Here is an 18,793-nt window from a genome sequence, read left to right on the forward strand (position 1 = left end):
CTTTCTAGGTATTTGTGTTAAATGGTTTGCTGCAGCTGGACTTTTTATTTAATTTCATTTTCTTAAGGCTTTCACACAGCTCTAAGATTCCCTAGCTTGTTTACTGCTAGTCTCACCAGGAAGCCGAGTGCCAGTTTTATTTAATTTGTTTTATGTGGCAGCAACAATCTGTGTGGAAAGCATAAACAGAGGAAAAGAACCTGGAATCAGCAAATGGTGTGCACAGCTGCACACCATAATTTTTGCTAGTGAAAGTTTTAATTCAGTTCATCAGAAGAAGAGCAGAAGAATTGGAGGCAAAGAAGAGGTGGAGCAGTGGAAGAAATACAGCAAGAAGAAATAGTAAAATCCAAGGCAGCTGGAGAATCTCAGAGTCATTATAATTAAGGCCCAACAGGTTACAATTCCTCCAAAAAAAGAAGTCAAACCATGAAACCTGCCAATAGGTCTTTAAGAGGGATTGCTCAAAGATGTGATTCTCAAGTACACTGTAATTGAAACAGGAATATTGCATTCTGCCTTCATTTCACTCACAGATAACAACATTCCATAAAGGCATAAAAAAAAAGTTAAAAAAAAGTCATAAGAGAAAGAAAACTACAGCAATCCTAAAAAGGAAGTGTGTAAATTTAAAAACAAGAAGTTTTGCTATTGGAAGTGAAATGACCCTGAAATGACTTTTCAAACCTCTCTTTAATAAGAAGTAGAAGGACAAGTAAACAGTAAAGTTGCAAAGCATGGCAAAAAGCAAATATAAATACAGAAATCACCAAGAAATATACTTATCACCTGTTCCTCGAAGGCGCCAGATAGCAGTCATTATTAGTTGTAGAAGCAAGTTAGCTAGTGAATAGACTGAATTGTTAATACTTGCACTTTGAGGTAATTAGGAGATTTAACAGGAAAAAAAAAAAAGTGTCAATTCAATAGTGTTATTTAAACAATGAGGAAAGAAGGAAGAATGTTGGCAATTAATACTCAGGAAATATAATTTCAGTCCATAATTAGAACAAAACTACAAATGCTCAGAAAAGGATCCTCATCATTTAGAGGCTGGATTTAGATTCAGGAATAAGAAGTACGGATCCTAATTTGTTCCTATGTATCTTCTGATTTCAAGCCTATCCCTTAAAGGGAAAGCAGATTTTGTACTTTCTAGAGCTTGTGCATTTTAGTCAATCAGTTCATCTGGATGGATTCTGTCACGTGCCTTGCTGAAAGATTCTTGTAGACCATGTTCACACCTCAACAGTCATGATTGTCTTTTATAACTTTATCCATGAGATATTACTAACTGGTGTGTGTCCAGGGGCAAGGGGTGATCATGACTATTGCTATTATTGTTAAGACTGAGCTCAACAGAGTCATTTGATCCTCCTTGGACTTGGGTGATTACCCCCCCCCCCCCCCCCCCCCCAGCAGACCTATTTCACAGGAGCCTGTAGTCTTTCATTTGACCACCCATCTTGTAATTTTTAATTAATTTATTTTTTTTAATATATGTGTTTGTGTGAGAATAACAGTTTAGGGAAGATTCTACTGTGCTTTAGGCTGCACTTGCATGCCCACTACATCTGCCTTATTTTTTTTTTTTTCTGGGTAAAATCTAGTCATGGCAGTGCTTTCAGATGAAGAGTTCAAAATAAAAGGCATTAGACCAAGCTAGAAATGACACAGGTGGAAAGATTGAAAATTACCTTCAGAAGCCATGCTCCATTGTCTTTTGCAAAAGACTGCACTATTTAGTTAAAGGAGATGACAGCAACAGCTGTCCTGTTCTTCTCCTGCTGGGTCCTGAAGTACGACAGGCCTCTTCTTCCTCACAGACTGCTGTGTGAGAAATGATCTTGGATTTGCTGCAGCTGATAAACCTGCTGAGAGGCCTTTGCCCCTTTTGATTCCCTGGTGAGCATTAACTGTGAGCAGAAGTGGGGGAGAATAGAAGAGAGAAGGTGATGGCCCACAGCTGTGGCCTCTTAGTACAGTGTGTGCCCACAGAAGTTTGCATGAGAGGCCTTCACTGTCTGCCTTCAGGCCCTTTCCAGATTACAGCTGCAACTGGCCTTTTCAGGCTTGGATTATTGTTCAAACAATGCTTTGGGTCTCCCCTTGGCATCTATTTAAGTGTTTAATTGACTGCAGATATCAGTGAATTGCTTCCTTGGATGGTGGTAACATTGCAGAAGCACAGCATGGTTGTGCTCCATATATTCCACAGCTGCCTTCTGTCTGTGGGGGAAATTGGAGATTTCAGCTTCAATCTCAGTTTAACACAGGTCCTATAAGGGTCATTCCCATGTGAATTTCAAAGACTGCCTCTTGCCCTGTATAAACTTGCTCAGCCACAGTCCGCTGAAATAGAAACAACCCAGATAAACCATTCAGCTCACAATCCTTGACGGGAGAGCCAAGGACTCAGGCCATGGTGACATGCTGACTTTAATTAGACTGGTCTGTTCTGCACAAGAGGAATGCTCCTGAACACGTTCAGCTGCTTCTTCTTGCCACTATCATTCCACTGCTAGAGGTTATGTGGCCATGTGATAGAAAGGTCAGGCTGAAGAGCAGTGGTCCTGCAAATACAGGAGAGGCAGCATAAAAAAAAAGGGGGTGGCCAAGGGTGCAATGGAGGGGAGAAAGGCAGAGATACCCCTTTTGACCACATAGACTTGTGTCAAACTAAAGTAATCATTCAATAACTGGATAATAACTGGTAGGATGTCAAAATCTATGATTGCAGAATCTGTCCTGAAGTGAAATATTTTCAAACTTTTGACAAATGTTAACAGCTTTTGCAGTTTTCTTTTAATTCACCACCACACAATTGATCAAAGTCCTCTCCCTTTTAACAGTGGTTGGCATTCATACTAATGTCATTAAAAGAAAAAAAAAAAAGGTTCTAAATACCAACATACATGCAAAAAGAATTTAAAGATACAAATAAATGCAATAAATATTAATACAAACATTTGCAGGCATTTTTTAATTATTATTATTCCATATTTAAAAAGAGCTACACATGTGGACACAGTGAAAAATTTATCTGAGTTTTAGCAAAGAATTCAACATATTGTTCTAGAGCCTTACTGATTTCCTTGAAAATCACCTTGAACTTCTATACTGTCATACCAGAAATTGGCTAAAAGACCATAAACAAAAGGACAATATGAAAGACTGCATTTTTGTCACAGCTGTCATGTGAGTCATAGATTTTCATGTGCTTTCAAAGTATCCGTGACTTTTGATATTAAGGGATTTTGCATGTGGGCTGATAAACGTGATGGTTAAAGAGCTGAACCAATTTCTCTGAAAACCTTGAGTTCTGCCAAGTTAAACCCTAGACTGCACGGGAGGCTAATAGAGAGCAGGAGCTCAGCAGCAACACTGTGGTTACACAAAGGATCAGACCAGAATTCTCACTGAGAGCTTTAATTCCTCCAGGGATAGAAAGATTTCTCATTCTCCACAACTTTTGCAGTTAGGCTGAATTTGCAAAGGCCAGCTCTGGCAAAACAATGACTGAAGCTAAATGGCTTCTCACGGCAAAATACAGCATATTTATTAATTTTCTTTTCTTATCTTATCTTTTTTTCTTTTCTTATCTTTTTTTCTTTTCTGAAAAGAAGAAAAGAAAAGAAAAGAAAAAAGAGAAGAGAAGAGAAGAGAAGAGAAGAGAAGAGAAGAGAAGAGAAGAGAAGAGAAGAGAAGAGAAGAGAAGAGAAGAGAAGAGAAGAGAAGAGAAGAGAAGAGAAGAGAAGAGAAGAGAAGAGAAGAGAAGAGAAGAGAAGAGAAGAGAAGAGAAAAGGAAAGAAAAGGAAAGAAAAGGAAAGAAAAGGAAAGAAAAGGAAAGAAAAGGAAAGAAAAGGAAAGAAAAGGAAAGAGGAAAGAGGAAAGAGGAAAGAGGAAAGAGGAAAAAGAAAGAAGAAGAAAAAAGAAAAGAAGAGTGAATTATTTATAACAGAAAAGCACTTCTTCACCTGCATCCCAGCATTTGTCATGTCTCTCTCATGACACTTCCATAAAATTTTAACAGTACTGAGTCAGACCAAAGATCTGTCTGGCTCAGTACCCTGTCTCCAACACTGGCCAAAAGCAGATGCCCAGAGAAATTTATAAGCAAAAGATGCAGTGATACTTCCTTGGAACACTCTTCCAACCTCCAGCAATTTGCAGTTTGGGGACTTTCTGGTTTTGTATTTAATAGCCTTATTTAGCTTAGATTTTTCTGCCATGAATTTGCCCACACACTTTTTGAAGCTGTGTAATTTTTTCTTGAAGTTACTGTCACTGAAATTTAATCAAAGAATTCAGTACTAAACAATGATACTAAATAAATATTCAGAAAGCATAACCAAACTTGCCAAAGGAGTTGCCCTTGGTCGTGTGGTGTAACATTCCTTTAAAAATAAATAAAAAGGAATAAGGAGAAAGAAATCTTTCTATCCCTCCGTCAGTTGCCTTGTCACATAACCAGTACAGAAAAGTGGTTGAGTATCTCAGGATACACTAGAGCTAATTATACAATATATCTTCTATATATACAAAATATATAAATGAGAAATAAAGACGGAAAAATAGTGTTTACAGTAAGAGATGCTGTTAATAGCTATTACAGCATGGAGAGAGATTTCAGACAGACAGATGATGGTTTCCTTAAAAAGCAATGAGCAGTCTATCCATCCTTTTCCGACTGCACTTGTTCAAGTGGAAGATGAGTTTTGCAAAGGGATACTGTTTTTTTTCTTATTGTTTGTTTGTTTTGTTTTGTTTTGCTAATCAGTCTTAAGATCTATTGTTTCTTCTTTACATTCTGTGTTAGACGAACAATTACAGGAGCTGGATAGCTGGAGTAAGCTTGACCAACTAAATTCTTTTAAAAACTCATACTCTGAAAAGTCTTTCGACAATAATTAATTAATTAATCATAAGAATGATAAAAAAAGGCCTTAAATCTTCCTCACAGAGCTCTCCTATTTTGTCAGAGGTGGAATCCTAATATGCATTAGTACATATAAGAGTTGTGTCTGCTGTAACATGCCAAGTTCCTTGGGGTAGAGATTATGTTCTTCACTATTGAATGTATCATCTCTGATCTCAGACCAGCTAGAAACACAGTGAGATTTTTTATTCTGATTTTATTTTTTACTGGCACATTTTATTTTCATAAACACAAGTTGGGAAAAATCACGTCAATCAAAATATCAAGCTGCAAAAAAGATTCTATGGACATTGTAGATAGTCTGTGGTATAGGCCTCGAAAGCCAGGTTGATTACACAGAGTAAATTGAAATTCTTCTTTGCAATTCTGCATTCTGTTTTCAGAAATGCCAGGGCAATTACGTGTCCTTGATTTGCATAAACAAGTATAGCATTCATGCATACAAAGGAACATTTGTAAGAGGAATAATTACAATGACATACCAAAATAAGATATTTGGTAGGGCATCGGGTATTATGAAAAAGTCAGCCTAATACAGCATCTTTATTCTATGTATCTACTAGTCACTGTAGATACAATAAAACTCAGAAATAATCATGTGCATTGAGCCAGACCTTTGGTGTAGAAGATATCAGTTCAAATTATTGCAATTCTATGAAGTCAAATTTCACTAAAAGTGAGGTCTTACTTCAACTGGTAGTGCTACCAGCTCTGTCTTAGATACCTACATTGGACACATGCTTTAGAAAAACCTACTTCTTTGCAGGTAGTGTTTCCTTGGGATCAAAAGTCACAATGGCCCAGGACTGTAGCACTGTGGTGGAGCTGGAAACTGGTCATGGAGTAGGCTATGGAATGCCTGCCTCTGCCATTCAAGAATCATTAGTCAAAACAAAGGAAAGTTCTTCTTTTCTTATGCTGCATTCTGAATGTATTATTTATCTTTTGGTCAATACAATACATTACAATACATTTGTTTTCTATTCCATGTGCAAATCACTGAGACTTATGTGGTGTCTTTAGTGCCTATCTGATAGACAAAAAACCCTGTTTCCTATGCAGTTTCTGCTTTTAGGTCAGAAACTACTCCCCTTTGTTTTTATTATTTTTATTTCTTTTAGTTAAGGTACATATTTCTATTTATCCATTTGGGCAGATTCTATTGTATTAGGTTATTTTTTACTTTTAATGTTCTTGATCCCATCCCTTGAAGAGGGAAAGAAAGATTTTTAAATTACTTCTGCTTCAGTCTCTTAAACTACTGGCCCATGGGAATTCCACAGTGCCATCTACTGCAAGGTACTAGAATAACTGATAAGGCACCACTATTTTTCCAGTTGATCTTACCTTCCTAAGTTGTTTCAAGGTCTCTCTTCTGCTCAGATTCCAGCATATTTTGTTACCATGCCAGTTTCTCTGGCTTTCTTTTGTGCTGTACTTGTGGTCATAGCATTGCACTATTTGTTTTCAACCCTAATTTTACCATTCATATTATTATTTTTTTTGTGGGTAGGTGCGGTACAGCCATATTGGTTTCTGAGGCATGACTATCCCCACTGCCAGTTCACTGGCATCATCTTTCCTTCAAGGAGACCTCGAGAAAATTCCCTTTAGAGTCTGCCCATGATGATTGTTCATTGGCTAGAGGGTGAGGTGAGAGATTCAAACCAAAGCACTAACATCCTTCCTGAGGGAGCCAAATATGCTGTCTCTGCAGCTTCTGCTGGCTTTGGAAGCAAGAGATCGGGAAAGAGAAATATACTGCTACTCACTTTGAAAGTGCTAGAGCGGAGCCTGCATTGACTGACAATTCTAGGATGGCATGGTACAGCTCAATACTTAGAATGGATCAAAGCAACCAAGGTTCACAACATTGTGGCTTTTTTTCTTTGACACTATGAGCTGTTTCATTAAGATAAGATCTGGAAGCCCAGTGCTTCAGTGGGATACAAGTGGACTGTAGAGGCCTTGAATTAATACTCTATCATGGTCAGATTTTCAGCTTTTGTTTTTGTTTTAGGGAAACATTAAGATTCAGGGAGACATGGTAAGAAATGTTTATCAGTTAACACGATCACCATCTGACTTAATGTAAATCAATATTTGAAATAAAGTGGTTTTTTTTTGTTTGTTTGTTTGTTTTTCAGTATCTAAACAGTTTTAATATGTTAGAACAAAATTTCAAAAAATTAATTGCTGATATCTTCAGGCTCCATATACTCAGGAAATTATTCTGTCCTACATAGTTCTGCTGATAGGTATATCAAGGAAGCTTCACCTTTGACCATGCAGTTTGTAGCTAGAGAGGCACTTACCTAACACTTGCCCACTATCTAGCTGGATTGTATTGAGCAGAATGCTTTTTACTGCAGCTGTCAGTGGCTGTAGTCTAAAAACCTCTGTAGAATAACAAAAAGGAAAAGGAATAGAATGGGGAACACATTAGGCTGCAAAACACAGTATCCCTCCAAGCCAAAATAAGGTATATTTATTCCCTAGACCACTTATCACCTCAGATTTGATTGATTATTAATCATATTAGAGGGTTAATAAATAATTGTGCATATTACACAAACCGAGAAAAGAGAATGAACCCTGTTTATCAATGTATTTGTTTCTTTAAATTACAGGCTGTTGTGCACACACAAATATTTTAACACTGGTGTACGCTTGACAATTCCAGGCAGGAAGATTTCCTTCATAACTATAAATAGATCTGTAGCCTGTTAAGCATTAGCACAGTCATTAACATGTTATGTTTATTCTCTGATCAGAAAACAGATCTACCTACCCATGCCAAAAAGACATCAATATTTCTAAAATTAGGCAGGGAGGTCAGTAATCCTTTAATAGCACTGTTAAAAATTGGCATCCTAATTAAGTTATGAATTACAAAAGCTCTTTGAAGCTGGAACTACTTGCTTAAGGAGCAAACAGAGATATAAGGAGAAGTTCTTTATTGAATCTCAATTCCTTTCTATATAAGTAATGCCCAGGAATCTAGAGTAAGGATTGATCCGAGCTACACCAGTATCTTGAGAGCTTTTTTGCTGGTTAGTAGGTAACCTACAGAAACAATTTTAAGTGTGGTTTTATTTTATTTCTGTATTTCTGTTTTGTTAGTTGAGTAAGAGGGAATTAATTCCTTACTTGCACTTAAGTTGTTTTTGTTTTATTTTGTTTGTTCCATGGAAAAGGCAGTTGGCAAACCACTGAGAAATGTTAGCAGAATTAGAGTATTCCTCAACGTGGGGTACTGGACTGTGCCTGCAATGACCAACATTTTCAAGAAATACTCAAAGTTACTGAGGAGGCAGTGAGATGGTTCCCTGCTAAGCAGTATAGAGGTGAGTCTGGCAGTGCTGCTATTAGTGAGTGCTGTAGAAAAAGGGGGCCTTACCACGGTTATCTGCAGAGTGGGACAGTGTCTTCAGTGCCTGAGCCCTGATGGTCACTCATAGATTTCTAGCACACACAGAGGAAACTGGCCAGTGTGACCCCATTTACCACAATCCTAAAACATTTTTTCAAAACATTTTTTTAAATATTAAATCACAGCTCTCTTCTCCCAGACAAGGGATCCCCTCGGAGCCCTGACGGTCCACCTCTGCAATTAACCCAGAGTGTCCAGAAAGCTCACTCAAGCTCCCCACTTTTCAGAGAAGTGTAACATCTCATTGGGTTGGGGGCTATCTTCTCGTGCAGAAATGACCCCCTGGGCATATGCTCAGTTCATATTTACCTGATCTATTAAAGGCAAAAGCATTTCTGACAAGAACAGTAATTACAAGAATGTAATATTCATTTCTACAGAAGGTACGGTGTCTGCATGCCTGGGAAAGGCCCAAGATGCTTACAGCATTTCTATTTTCCATGCTGTGGTGAATTTGGAACCTTTACACAGCTTAAGACAGAATAAATTTCACTCCAGCACAAATCTCTTGATCATTTCTCCTTCAAATGTGGGAAAACAACACTGAGAATGTGGAAAGTGTAGAGCACATCATAAATCCATGGACACAGGAACTCAGAAAGCTGCATAAGGCACATAAGGTCTGCTATAAAGGAAGCACTGTGCTTTCATATTATTTTCTGTTTAAAATCTACATGTGTGGTTTGGGACAAAGGTCTTTTAGTGTGGAAGAAAGAAGGTTCAGTGTTGTTTTTTTTTTTTTTTTCCTTCTTCTTTCCTAAAGAGAGTTACATCTCTGAAGAGACAGTGGAGAGATGTGCTCCAGTCACTAGCATACGCTGCTGTGGGAAAGGTGAAATGTTTGAAACCACAGAAATAATGCAGAGGAGAACTCTGCACCCAGGATATAGTTCGTGCCTGAATAACCAACAGGTGTTTAAGCAAAGATAAAGGTTTGAATGCTGGCTGTCATTTGGTGAGTTTCACTATTGTTTTCTAATCCTAAAATTAGGGTGCTTAGAGGAAATCTTCCTCCACCACCCAATCCTAATAGAAACTATAGTCTTTTTCCTCACTCTTTTTTTCAGAAAGTTAGAGTAACCCCAACATTCTCACTGTGTAGCTGCTTCTATCTCAGTAGCAGTACCAGAAAAACCACCTGCAAGTTCCTACTGCTGCTTTAGAAAAGAAGCTGAAGAAGAGTTTATATATCTGTGTTGCCAGGCTTCTTAGGGCATGTGGCTCTGTTTCACAGAATCTGGGAAACCTTCTGTTTTCCTTTTTTCTTCTTCATATGCTCAACATGCCTACCATTTTTGCTGTCACAGATGGAATGCAAAATTAAAATCTCCAAAGGGCTTTAAATACACATAATCTAGACAATCTAAAAACAAATTGTAGATGAGTCATCTGTTTAATAGAAGAAGTCAAATCATCAGCATCAGCTGTCACAATAAATGCTATCAACTCTATTTTTGCCAGTATATGTTCTATATTAGGGACAGACATAGAAGTTGAATTTTGCAATTCACATTCATTGTGCTTACTAAAGCAGCAGAGTTTGGGTGGGGCTTATCCACCCTCTCTTTCAATCTTTGCACAGTGGATTTCTTTCCATAGCCCAAAGAGTCACCCTGTGCTCCCTTGATAGTTAGAAAGTGGGAAGTTTAGAGACACATTTTAGTTGTCTACCTTCAGATGGGGTAGATGATGCCCTAGACACCACTAACCATACTGACTTGACCCTGACTGTAAACGCAGCCCAGTCTGACCCGTTCAGTTATGGTCTTCGATACTGCAGCCAGCCACATGTGGATGTCCTCACCCTTTCGTACCTGAAGCAAACGAGGTATAGTTCTAACAGCATTGCTGGCTGCAGAATCACGCAACTTCTATTCTGTTGTAAAGTTAAATTAGAGGTACCCAGAGTTTCAAGGATGATGAAGCCCAAGTTTTGTCCTCATTCACACTGATGAAACCTCAGAGATGGTTCCCAACACATCTGTGGAATAGCAGAACACTGGAATGAATGGAAAAAAAAGTGCTCTTACCACAAATGCAGTAGGACATTATGCAAATGGCTTTCTAGCACCTTTCCTGAAAACATACCTCAGAATATATTCTCACCTACCCTGTGAAACTGTTAAAGGAGTATCAGAAGGACTACTATATCTACAGTACGGGGTGAATGAGCTTGAGAACCCACTGACTTCCACGAGGACAAAACAGCCTGAAGTTGAGGTTGTTTTAGAAGCAATATAGGCTGACTTCATTAGAAGAAATAAGATTCACATCATCTTTGGCATACCTTTTTTACCTGAATTCACCTTAAATTTCATTATATTAAATTTTCCTCCTTTCCTTGTATAAATGCACTTTTTATTAATTCAAAGAAGTACTTTCAAAACTACATGTCTACAGCATAGTCTCTAACACAAGACTTCTAATCTAAATAAATCTGCACAGTGTACAGTATACATACCTGATGGTAAATCTTTGTTAGATTGTGTGGTGGAAAGGAAAAGTAAGATAATATTTTCCTCTAGGTAGGCTTGCTGAGATGCAATGAATTTCAAGAGTTAATATTGCTTTAGGAGAAATTGATTTTTGCTTGTGGCACAAATATGCAGAAATGTCCAAGTGCAACTAGAGCTAAAATTACATGAAAGATTAATCAAATTCATGGAAATCACACAGACTGTTTCACTGTGCTTTATGTAGCTGTTCTACAGCACTGCAAATTGCAGAGCAGTGAGGTAGCTTGCATGTGGCTACTGCTGCTCCTGTAGGCTGCCATGGGGGAACAATTGCTCTTGTCTGCTCCATAAACGTGGGTTTTGACAAACTGGGAGACTGTTGAAAAACTAGGTTTGTTGTTCAAAGAGTTTTGTCTGTGCTTTCTTTCATGCCTGACCATTTATATTTCAGCATTATAACCACCCCAATAATATCTCCCTTTGTGACAAGCAAAGTCCTTAGTAGGCTCCAAGGAGGATCTATGAGAAGTCCCCATGTCATAAGACTTAGATACCAGTAGCAGCCATTTTACACCCCGTTCCATGTACTCAGGCTCCCTGGGGTCCTTCTGCAGATGCTGCTAGAAGCAGTTAGTTGCCTCGCTTCCTTCTCTGTATCAGACTCTTGAGAATCCTATAACCCAGTTGTCTATTCAAGAAGCCCAGGGATGCAGCAAACTTATCCAGCTCAGCTCAGTTCCAAAAAGCGGATTCTCCTAAATAATGTCTGCATTTGACTTCTCAGCAAAGAGATAAATAAAAGCCTTTGCACAGCTGTGAGGGTGGTACCAATTTTTTTGACATATAGAATGACCTGACTGTTCTCCATAGTGACATTTCATCTGTTTCAAGAGGTTTGTAATAAAGTGCTCCAGTAAACCAAACTCTCACCCCAAATTTCTACACGTCTGGGTTTTGAAAAAAGCACAGTGGTGGTATAGATGTCAGGAAGAGATTTATTCATCCTCAATGATATTGGATTTGAAAGCACTTGCAGAAACTTCAAGATTTACCATTAAGATGATGATGTTCACTTACATGTAAAAAGCTATCACCACAGGGCAGATAATGAGATCATTAATCATAGAATCATAGAATATCCTGAGTTGGAAGGGACCTATAAGTATCATTGAGTCCAACTCCTGGCACCACAGAGGTCTACCCAAGAATTCAGACCATGTGACTAAGTGCACAGTCCAAATGCTTCTTAAAAGCCGACAGGTTTGGTGCAGTGACTACTTCCCTGGGGAGCCTGTTCCAGTGTGCAACAGCCCTCTCAGTGAAGAACCTCTTCCTGATGTCCAGCCTGAACCTCCCCTGACACAGCTTAACACCATTCCCATGGGCCCATCACTGGTCACTAAAGAGAATAGATTGGTGCCTGCCCCTTCACTGCCCCTCATGAGGAAGCTGTAGACCGCGATGAGGTCTCCCCCTCAGCTTCCTCTTTTCCAGGCTGAACAGGCCAAGTGACCTCAGCCACTCCTCGTACATCTTCCCCTCTAGGCCCTTCACCATCTTTGTAGCCCTCCTCTGGACACTCTCCAACAGTTTTACATCCTTTTTGTACTGTGGCGCCCAGAACTGCACACAGTACTTGAGGTGAGGCCGCACCAGCGCAGAGTACAGCGGGACAATCACTTCCCTCGACCGACTAGCAATGCCATGCTTGATGCACCCCAGGATACAGTTGGCCCTCCTGGCTGCCAGGGCACACTGTTGGCTCATATTCAGCTTGCTATCAACCACAACCCCCAGATCCCTCTCTGCAGGGCTGCTCTCCAGCATCTCATTGCCCAAGATAAGATATTAAGATAGAGTACTTGGGATATCAGTCTCTTTACAACAGCTGTACCTACATACATATGTTCACCTACACACATGTACAGCATCTTCTGTGACAAAGTGTCTTTAATTCTGTGGAAAATCAACACGGGAGTCTATGTCAAACAAATGTCACACATGCAGACTTTTCTAAATGTTAACGTACGCTTTTATTGCATTGTGTGTAAAGAGAGAAACAAACAAAAAAAATATACAGTGTATCTAAAATTCTTCCTTAAAATCTAGGCAGATTCCAGCAGGCACCTCAAACCTGTGTTAGCACTACAAGCTACAGGAGACAGGGGGTTGTATTGAAAAATTTTGTTCTACTATACCATGTAATAAACAGCTCTTTAAAAAAACCTCTTCTGGTTACTGGCAGTGTAGGTAGGAGAGCTAACCTCGCACCTACTGGAACTCTCTCAAGTCCATGGAAAGAATATCACTGATTTTACTCTGGAACTGGCTTTAAAAGCGCGCATATCTTACACAAAATCAACGAAGTTGCCTTTCTGTGAAATAAGATTACAAATATTGTCAAAATCTTCTGAATAGACCTGGCTTATTTTTCATTGAAATCATGCCCATCAAATATCTGAAGACATTTTTTCCTGTGCTGAACTTTGTTATTCCTAGAATTCACAGTTAACCCCTATTAAGAATTACTATATTTCCTATAAATTCTCAGGAGTAAACATATTTTTTCCTAAAACTGTTACCAGGTTATCATAGTTTACTGTCCTCTGTGTTTTTCCAAGGAATCTTTGGGATCCTGTATGGAAAAGTACAGTGTGTTACATACGGAAACATGTTTGCAGCATATACTGGGCTTAGAAACTTCCATAGCTTGGAAACTTCATGACAATGAAGGATTTGTTCTATAATCAATAGAAATATTACATCCTTCTAAGAATCTACCTTCAACCTAAACCCTGAAATAAGCATTGATGTAGGCCCTTTGGATTTATAAGGGGAGTGAATTTTCTGCTCAAACAAATGCCCAGCATTAAAATCTCCATCTTGAAAGGACAGCCTGAGTTTTAATAGGCATTTCAGTGCCAAGACATGTCAGTCAAATTATTATTGGCTCTAGCTACACTCTCACAAGCTGTTACATTCTTTACCTGCAGGAGAGTGGCACTCAAAAAGGTGCAAAATTCTTTTTTGCTTTTGAAAACACCAATGAAAGTTAAAAAAAAAAAAAATCACACAACTGAAAAACTCTGATCTACACACAAGGAGAGTAGACACACAAAATTCAGTGGGAACTGTCCTTTTAGAGCTAAATAAAGTCCACAAAGCCAAATTATTTCATAATTAATGTGACAGTCCTTAAAAATATTTGAGTCCTGACACAAACTGAAATGGACATGAGGTTTAGCCTTATTACTCCTGTTACCACACACGTGTGTGTGTACGTACAGTATTACATTATGTTGCACAAGTCACAAGACTCTCAGGCTTGCTCTTATCCCTGCTCCCACTTTTCTAAATCATAACTATGTCTTGCAAATAAAATTAATCTCACTGAAGTATTACATAATTCATATATTCCCAGGATGAAAATTTTCTTTAGAGAAAATGAATTACATTAGTAAGAAGTGGCGTGGGGGAGAGAGAGAGGGTAGGGGAAATCAGAGTTGTTATTTTTAGATTATAATGTTTTGAAATGTGATCTATCCTTTAGTCTAAGATTTCCCAGCTGCCCTGTCTTCTTTTTTTCTACTTCTCTTCCTTTTCTCTTCTCTTTTCTCTTCTCTTTTCTTCTCTTTTCTTCTCTTTTCTTCTCTTTTCTTCTCTTTTCTTCTCTTCTTTCTTTTCTTTTCTTTTCTTTTCTTTTCTTTTCTTTTCTTTTCTTTTCTTTTCTTTTCTTTTCTTTTTTTTCTTTTCTTTTCTTTTCTTTTCTTTTCTTTTCTTTTCTTTTCTTTTCTTTTCTTTTCTTTTCTTTTCTTTTCTTTTCTTTTCTTTTCTCTCTTCTCTTCTTTTCCTTTCTTTTTTCTTTTCTTCTCTCTTCTTCTCTCTTCTTCTCTCTTCTTCTCTCTTCTTCTCTCTTCTTCTCTCTTCTCTTCTCTTCTCTTCTCTTCTCTTCTCTTCTCTTCTCTTCTCTTCTCTTCTCTTCTTTAGGGAACTCTTCCCTCAATGGTAAGAGACAGGAGGGAAAATCATATATACACAAAATAACTTTGTCTAGAAACTCCAAAAGAGTGCTTGGCCTTGCAGAAAAGCAGTCCTACATGAGTCTGAGGAGTGGAGACTACGGGGTGTTTTGTGGGGAATCACACTGCTATGTAATTACAGATCTTGTATATGTATAAACAAACTCCACCTTAAGATCAGCAGAGAAAAGGCTTGCTTACTTGTCTGATGGCCAAGAAAAATTAAACTAGAGAAGGCTATAAATAGAATGAAGAATAAAACTGAGAAAAAAACCTGATGGCTGAGAGAAAATGTTCTTCCTTGCAAAAGGGTTAGACTTCTGCTTATAAATATTTCTACATGTGGTATAAGCCTCTTTTTCTTTGGACTTCATAAGAGTTATCATGACACAGATCTTTCCTGTAGAATTTTTAGTCAACCCCTCTGGGCATGCCTCCAAATGAATGCAGAAATAGTTTAATTTCAAGATAATACTCACAGTGTGTTTCAGACAACATGCAAAGACAATGATCAGAAATTCCACCAACAGAAACAGCAAAAAATCCTTGCCTATGTCCTTTTTTTTTAAAAAAAAAAAAAATTAGAAAAATACAGCCTGTTACAGCCACCCACTTCCCTATCTTCCAGAGTTCTCACTGTGACAGTCTCTAAGGGGTGATCTGCCACCTGAAAACTTCCAGACACAACTACATCATCTGCTCACAGTTCTCCTGCCTCCTAACTTAGAGCTCGAGCCAGGCAGCAGGAAGCACCTGTAAGTACTTTACATCCACCAGGGACTACCCCTCCCAGCTTGCAGACTTCTCATCTGGTCGAATACAGTCAGGGACCTACTCTTTCCTCCTCAGGTAGCCAGAACCCTGGCCAGGGCGCATGTAAGCAGCCACAGCTCATGAGATGAAGGCATTTCCTTTCTACCATAAAACGCTTCATTTGCCATCACAGTCTTTTTCTCCATCGGGTATGGCTGGCAATGGATGTTTGCTCATCTCACCCTTCCTCCTCTACTCCCTCCTATTCTCCACCACCCTGACACATGCTAAGCCCCAGGAGGTTTCACAGGAAGGAAGAAGGAGTTTTTACATTGTCTGAGAAGGGTTTATAAACTGCCCTTCTGGCACAGAGCTGGAGTCAGGACATTGTTTAGCTTCAAGTCTGGACTAGAGGAATAGGCACAATGAAGTTAGATGTTATTGGGTGCTTCACAATGAGTAAATTAGTCTACACTACATTAAGCAGCACATCATCACAGCTGCAATTCTCTCTCCCTTCCTCTCTGACTTTGACTATGCCAGGTAATATCCCAAAAGCAATAGAAAAATGCCAAATGTACTTTGGATTATTCCATGTTTACTGCATAACACAGTCTGTGGAAACAGAGCTGGAGCCAGAGCCAGAGATGAGACTACCAATAACATAGCTCAGATTGGAGACAGGACTGGAAACAGGACTACAACACAGACCTGGTGTCCATCCTGGAAATTCAGTCAGCAGCTCAGGACAGCAAGAGATAGGTCCATCTATAACATCAGTCAGGCAATCTGGAGGCCAAGGACTGAGCTTAATGGAACTTGTGGGCCAGTAGGCTGAGGTTGCATGGGTGGAGGCAGTGGGTAAGGCTGGTCAGGGCAACTAAGGGTTTTTGGTGCACTTAAGGCACTGACCCCTGTAACAGAGCTTGTAATGTGAGGGAATTACTACCCTTTAGTAACCTAGTAGTAGTCTGCCCAGTTGCTCAACACATCTCAGCACACAGTCTTAAAGGGATGGCCACTCAAGGGATTGATAAGGTCTGTATGTAGATCCGTATATTAAATTTCCAGACAGCAGTTGCCATGCAGATAGTTAATGCCTGTTCAGCTACCTCCACTCACTAATCCACAAGTATGCATGTCAAAACCTACTATCTTTACACAGACACACAGATCAATAGGATAGATAAATCATATATCATGGCATCTCCAACACCTTGCCTCTTTTAAGAATAAAGCTGCAAATGGAATATGGACATTTGCAGAAGCTTGGAAATTAAAGCCTTTAAATTAGGTTCCCTGACCCTTTATCCTGGGCTTTGAGATCAGCATATCTAACACATTGACTGGTTCCTTGAAGCCACTGGGAAAAAAGCATCGGTTGCTTTTGTTTGGGTTCAGCTAGAGCTCTTTGTAATACTCGTGGCTATATTAATCATTCAAAGCAGTCAGAATGTTCTCCTTTTTAAAAAAAATAATCCATGATATAGCACCATCAGATGCTCCTGCATGCCTGTCTGAAGGCACTGTGTCTCTGCCTGGAGAGACACTCATAGCCCTGTTTTTTTAACATCTTTAACAGTAGTATTGTCTCTCTGCTCTGCCGCAGCCTAAACATAGCTTTGCAATCTAAATACAAAGTTCTGCTTTGGTACAACGAGACATTTAAAGTTTTAATCTTAAACTTCAAGTCTGAAAACAAACAAACAAAAAAAACAACTCGTGTAACCAGTGCCATTTTGAGTCAGAACCACTCTTGCTGCAATGTGTTCTATTTTATAAATCCCAGTCCTTGAGGGCAAACAGCTAATTGTTTAAATGGTGTTGTGCAAATATTCTAGAGGTGAACAATCCCCCAAACACCTGCTGCTGTAGTTAATGCCTGTGCATTTACTTCTAGCCATAACATGCATATGTATAATCTCTGTCTGTGAAGAAACATTATGGAAGAAGTTAAAAAAAAATAAAAAAAAAAAAAGGAAGAATGTTTAAACCACCTTCTTCTAGCTTTTCTTTACCAAAAAGACAAAAAGAGAATGTGCAGATAAGCATGACCTCAGAGCAAATGGTGACAGGATTTCATTTATTTTTACATACTCATGTGGGAGAAGATGCATACATAATCAAGAGGTTCTATTTTGTATGGAAAAATGGCCATGCAACGACAGGACAATAAATCACTTGCAGCCTTGACAATTTTCTGCCAACAAGATTTATTATAAAGCAGCCCACTGGTTGTGCTGTTTGCCTCCCACATGGACTAAGGAATCCTTTAGAGCCATGAGGATCAAAATGAGCACGGCAATGCCTGTCCAACAACAGAGCTGTTGGCCATTCTTGTTTGCTGTCCTCCCCTCTGGCACCAGCTTGCTCGGGTGCCTCACACCTTTTGAAAGCATCCCACAAATGGCTTGGAGCAATAAGCAGGAGCAGAAACTAGTTCTTTCACAAGCCTGAGATGGCAGTTTATGCCCAGAAGCAAAAGAACTGATAAACCTCATAATACTTTAACCTCACAAGTTAACTGCAGGTATTATTCCCACTAAAGCACTTAATCCTACCCAGACTCTCAAACTGTTTGCCTCCATGTCCCACAGCAACAAATTCCACTGGTTGATTAGATGCTGCTTTAAAGTATATTGCCTTTCAAGTGCCCTAAAGGCAGTCTACATTTTACCATGTTGAACCAGCATGTTAAGATAAACAGAAGTGCCCAGTTAATTGTAACCTAGTCAGCTCTCATCCTGTGGAATGAGAGCTGGCCTAGTAACAAAGAACACCTAATCACAAGGATGTTCTTTGGTTTATGATGCTAGATTTCAGACTATGGAGATTAGGCCTGAGGTTCCACCATCTTAGATGGATGCGAGAAAGAATAAGGTATGTGAGGCCAGGTTTCTGAAGTGGCCTACTCCTTATTCCTGGGGAGGGAAGGTTAGTAGGACCACAGTGCTATTTTGGAGGACTCACCACTTTAAACAACAGCTGAAATCCAGAAGTTTTCTCTCTCTATCAAAACCAAAAAAAGAATATTATCATAAATATATTTTTCTTTCACAGGCAAATCAGCATTCACAATAATCAGTATAGCTGGACCTGTTCTGTTAAGCAGGAGCATTGCAATGGTAGTTTAAAAATTTAGAATCATGCATGTCAAGTCCTTCATTACATCTCCTGCTTATTCTTTACTCAG

General features: G+C 39.0%; 1 protein-coding gene across 2 annotated transcripts in view; it reads right to left on the minus strand.

Annotated features, from left to right (window-relative positions):
• The window catches only part of KLHL42 (kelch like family member 42), a 91,647-nt gene that overhangs the window by 20,896 nt on the left and 51,958 nt on the right, over positions 1–18,793 (minus strand). Inside the window, exon 7 of one of the 2 annotated variants that reach the window (XM_080572425.1) lies at positions 7,255–10,371. The gene's annotated coding sequence lies outside the window, so the exon portion shown is untranslated. Of the gene's footprint in view, positions 1–7,254; positions 10,372–13,246; positions 18,610–18,793 lie in introns of those variants that run through there. The other variant, XM_080572429.1, reaches the window with a different exon arrangement.

This window comes from Anser brachyrhynchus, assembly GCF_964034855.1.
Source record: "Anser brachyrhynchus genome assembly, chromosome: 1".
NCBI classification, from domain to species: Eukaryota; Metazoa; Chordata; class Aves; order Anseriformes; family Anatidae; genus Anser; species Anser brachyrhynchus.